This window comes from Aptenodytes patagonicus, chromosome 21 (assembly GCF_965638725.1).
Source record: "Aptenodytes patagonicus chromosome 21, bAptPat1.pri.cur, whole genome shotgun sequence".
NCBI lineage: Eukaryota > Metazoa > Chordata > Aves > Sphenisciformes > Spheniscidae > Aptenodytes > Aptenodytes patagonicus.
The window spans coordinates 1,204,677-1,210,278 of NC_134969.1; positions in this window are offsets into that span (position 1 = coordinate 1,204,677).

Consider the following 5,602-nt stretch of genomic DNA (forward strand, 5'->3'; position numbering starts at 1 on the left):
GCAAGAGTGGTAGGTGAAATAGGAACAGGAAGACATTGCTGAAAATGGGGGAGGAGGCTGTGAACACAAGGAGTTTGGCACCAGAGAGAAAGAAGATTTTGGAACTGGAGCATGAAGCCCATTGAAGCAAGGGGAGGTGTCCTGACAGAAAGCAGCCATGGGTCCACAGCATTGCTATGGCTCAACTTCCAGAGGTTGAACCCTGGAACAACAACCCCCTCCCTCTGCAAGAAATGCTGCTAAAGCCTCCTTGCTCAAGGAAGCCCTTTGCTCCAGAAGGCTGACAGTCATAGCCTTGACATTCAACCCACAGCTCGCTTTCCACCCCAAACACAGCATCTCTCCCAGCATGTAAAATGGAAGCACCTAAAAAAACCCCAAACATGAATTAATGAAACCTTTAAATTAAAAATAAAGCACATCACAAAGCCAGCATGTGACTGAGCTGTGACAAAGCGGGAGAGGTACAAGAGACTCCACAAAGTTCATGCTTCACTCCTACCAGTTTTGCAAAAGGAGACGTCATGAGAAGGCAGGCAGTGGGATTCATTTGAACTGTGTGTCACCCTGTTTCCCTCAAGCCATAAGCTGCATCTAGAAGCAAGGGCAATAGCTCCAGCTGCCAGACATCTGCACAGAAAGTCAAGTCATTGCAAGAGCTGTGTGAAATTTGGATGCTTCAGCTGGTTCAGTGCTCAGAAGTTTCTACCTTTGCTTTATTTGCCTCCTGTACCTGCTCTGATCCTATCCCATTCCACCTGGGATTTTCCCAAATCCCCACAATCTGCAGGCAGTGCAAAGCTGAACCCACTGCCCTTCTCTGAACTGTCACAGGCCCTCGGGACAGGGTGCAGGAGTGGTGAGGAGAATCAGCCATGGTCTGCCTCTGGTCCCCACTTAACATGGCTAAGCTGAGAGCTTCATTAACATTCTGCTAATGAGTCATTTCCAAAGCTTTCTCCTTGCCTCCCTCCTCCTTTCTCCTAGTTACTCACAGACCACCAGTGACAAAGATTAACCAGATATTTAGATAATCACTTTCCAGGAGGGACTTTTCCTGCCACCCTGCCTGACTTAAAAATGTGAGTGAGCATAAGGGGAGGAGGAGTGAGGGGGAGACTCTCCGCAGCTCTCCTGGCAGCTCAGTGCCAAACCCTAGGCACACACTCCTGCAGGCACCGAGCAGTCAGCTCTGCAGGCAGCCTGGGAGCACAGCTACCTGATTTTGCCTTGACTGTGATCTTACCAGCCTCCCCAGGGAGAGAAACATCCATTCCCTGAGCTAGCTGCACATCCAGCTTCTCCACTGGCTGTTGCAGGAGGTCCCTGCAAGCAGGGTGAGCCCGAGGCTGCTTCTCGTCCAGCTTGCCCAGAGGTGTCCTTGGGGATGTCCAGGGGCTCGTACCATGGCAAAGCGGCTGCAAGGAGGAAGGGAGGCAGGAGTGAGGCTCTCCCAGGAAAAACACGACTCGGACCTTCCTTCTGTGCTGGCTGGAAGAAGCTGATTTGAGGGGAAGACTTAGATTGTTCCAAGAGAAGAATCATTGTGTTCCTCCTCTCCTGAATTTTCCCTACCTCCTTTTTATTCATCTTCCCCAGATATTTTGCAGGCATGAGGTTGAACTTGTGTGTTCCATTGCAGGCACTTATCACCAGCTCTGCAAGTCTTCCACCCGCAGTGCCCATGAACCTGCCCTTTCTCCCGTCCCTACCACCCAGGACAGTCCTGACACTGCCGGTGCTGCCGACCGAGCCTGAAAACATCCTGAACCCAGATCACCCACCTACCAGCTGCACTTGCACCTGTCCTTATGGCTGTGGATGCTGAGGTCCAGCAAGCTTCAGGCAAAGCTGGGGCAGGATTCTGAGAAACGTTGCCCTGGTTTTTAAAGGAATTTTTAAAACTATCACATTTGGTGTCAAAATCTGGCTAAGACATTTCCCGTAACTGGTTCACCAACCATAATTATCCAGTACTCTGGAACTTGCTTTATAGCAGCAAGTATTTGCTGAAAAACTCTCTGTTAAACAAAAACCTAATTTTCCAGTGAAGTAGTCACAGGAATGTTTTAGCCAGCCCAAACCCTGACCCTCTGAGAAGAACAGCAGGATGGAAGTCAGCAGGGGACAGGCTGGGGTGACCGTTCCCAGCCATATGTGCATAGTCATGAAGGATATGCAGAAAAGGACAGATTTGTCTGGTTAGCTGCACGTTTCTGCCCTTGCCAGGTGGGAAAAGCATTTGTTATGCCTCCTAAAGCTCCCACCTTTGCAGAAAAGTCTTTCCAATCCACAAGCGTGTTGGACAGAGGGTGAAAGTCCTGTCTCTATTTCTGGGGCAGGATCTGTCATGCTGCTACTCCCGGTCGGTGCCAATCTGCTCAGCTCCTTGGATGCAGCTCCACTTGCTGAAGCAGATGCCATGCCCCGGCTTCTTCTGCTGTTGAATCTCAGCTGTAGTTTGGCAGTTCCACATTGATTTAGTGTTTTTCTCTCTCTCTCTGTCATGCCATCCCTCCTCTAAGGTGAGCTGGCCATATTTTCCATCAGCTGTTAATTCACCCTGATGTTTGCATGCCTATCTCCTTCCAAAGCACCACAAATCATGCTGCTTCTCCCTCATGCAAATATTGGCCTCCCAAGGGGAGAGGAAAGGCTGCAGAAAAACATCCTGGGAAAGGAGTTTTAGTTCTCTGCCTGCTTCAAAAGGAAATAATTTTAAAATGGGAAAAATCTCTCATGTTGTTAATTGGTTATTTAAATATTTGCTGTACTTGAAGCACTAACTTGCTTTTCAAATTCTAGAGGGCAGGAAATATCACAAGGATTTTGACTGAGGAAAGTACATACACACCCACACACACCCCCTGCAACTACCGAAACGTCCCTGCACTGATGCTGGCAGCGCTCTGAGCATCCTGCACACCAAGGCTTGCAGCCTTCTGGAGGAATACTTATCCTGGTAAATGACTGCAATATTTTAAAAGTCAGGGAGTTGCATTATGTGTCAGAAGCGGTCAAATTAAGTTAATTTGACCTTTAAACTCCATTTTTTAATCCCTTGCTTTGGCATCCAGCATGATTTGCATTCCGCTATACTGACACTCAGCCTAACAAATGACTTTCTTTCCAAACTGCCTTTGAAGTATCTGAACTTAATGGACTATAACATTTATGAACATCTGAGTTCTTCTCTCAGCAGCTGCACTGGGTTATTGATGATCTAATTGAAATGCTGGCAAATATATCCCAGCAGTATATGGGGAGCAACAGACTACTCCGCAAGACCCAAGAGTCTTGGAAGCGTATGTTTTTCATGCTATTCATTAGAAGCAGGCAGTATATTTTCAGCTATGTAAAAACAACAACAAAGAGCAGAGTAAAGACACCAGAAGAAAAAAAAAAATCCACATGCAAGAAAAAGGCTAAGATTTGTTGATCATCCGTGGATCCCTTGGCAGCTCATCCGCACGGGGGGATGGAGGCCAGCCTTTACAAATTGGTTGCCTCTTGGAACCTGTAATTTATTTACAGTAAGTAGCCAAGGGCAGTTCAGGTTATTCAGGGTACATTCACCTTCCTGTCTGCACAGTATAAAAATACATGGACAAGCTGAAAACAAGACAACTGAGTACCAAAAAGTGGGTTTTCTTGTTATTATGTCCAAAAATCATCACCCTCTCTTCTAAGCCCCATGGGGAGTTGTCTAAGCTGGAAATATCCTAATTGGACGTGGGAGGCCATAAGCCACCTCCATGGCTCCACCGAAACACAGCTGGCACACATTTCCACCGAGAGTTAAACAACTTGAAGTTTGGAAATGCCCATTTACTTAGTAATGTCTGCAATTTCATTGCACTCAATATTTATCCAGCAACCAGCTGATAGCACTGCTTTGCTCTACACTGATTGGCACGTAATTAAGCAAAGGAAAGAAAGTCATAATGCTTAGCAGCAGCATCACTTGAGTATTCAACAATAACAGGAAAGATATGAACGGTAGGCTGCTAAAAATAAATAGGGAATGTCTTATTAGGAGGTGTATTTAGTTCCCATGCAGTGAATAGCTTCAGGCAGTCCATTCCCTTCCATTTCATTTCATTTGATAGTATCCGATTTACACCAGGGATAAAAGAGGAAGAAAAAAGGATATTGAAAAAGAGGAGAAAATTTTTGACATGAAAATAAAGATGAGGGGAAATCAAATTTGTGTCTTAGAGCAGATGGAGGCTGAGCCATTCCTGGCATCATCCACACAGCTGGATTCACTCTCCTGGTCCAGGCTGGCTAAAAGACGCCGATAAAAATGAAAAATGCAAATGAATTCTCTACACCTTACTGGACATACAGAAATGGAGGGTGCCACTCAAAAGGCAATCTCTCCAAAACATTTAAAAACATTGTGCAATTTATATCTTGTGCTTGACAGAGCATCCAAAAGTAATTTCAACACTGTGTACCAGTGCCATAGCTCTCTGCCGAAGGTGCCAGTCACCGCGCTGCGACTGCGGCACTGCTGTATAATTTCCCTTTCCTCTCCAAGCTGCAGTGCTTTAAAATGTAATACGAGTTGGCTGCTGGCCTCTCATTTCTGCTGGAAAATCTGGCTGTGCCAGCATGTGTAAGGTCAACAGCACAAAGCCTGCTTATTAACTGGAAATTTGGGGGATCTGGTGCCAGAAAATAGCTTTCAGCCTTTGTGAAAATGAATAAAGAGGTTTCAGGGCAATGGTTTGCTACAGAGGAAAATCAGGTTTGAGCATATTTCATTGACCGCCCATTGCATATATTTGCCTGTCTTCCAGAGTATCAGGAACTATGTCTTATCCTACCAGGGCGCTCTATTAGGCCTTTTTAATCTAAGCATAAAGCTCTTCCGAAACCCATTACACTACCCACGACATTACTGTCACACAGACCACCTGGGGATGCTGTTCCACCACCCCCCAGGCGCACTGGGAGCTGCAGCATTCCCCCCGCTGTGCTCCGACTCCTGGCTATCTTAACTCCAGACGTTCTGTTATTTAGGGATGAATAGCATCTGGGGCTGTGTCACACAAGAGAAATTCCCAGCTTCTTTAGGAAAAATTCTGTTTTTGGCTTGGCTAGCACGGACATCCAGTCTTTCGCACCAACACTGCGTGGTCCTGCTTTGCTAGGCAGAGATTTACTGTTGAGAAGGAACAGTCTGAGCAGTGAGAAGCAGGGGTTTATTTCCCTTTTTTCCCATTAATTGGAAATTTACAGCGAGATTTTTGAGTATGAGAAATCTTAGCAACTGGGTTGCAATCCAGTAAGGTATTTAAGTGCATCCTAAACACAGGAACATATTTAGCTCTGCTGAATTTCATAATGATACTCACGTGCTCAAGTTTATGCATGAGTCCTGGGTAGTTCACTCTTGGACTAGTGGAGTTATAAGCAAGAAGGTTTTTCATGTCCAAGCTGGGAGAAAATATTTCCACTCATTTACCATTTTAGTTTGAAACTCGGTTTCAGAAAAAGGTAACCTCTGGGTGCTAACAAGCTGTTGTACTCTGATGCACCAAAAAAATCTTAATTTGTTCATTACTAGGTCTGACATTGTTTTCAGGTAGAAGAA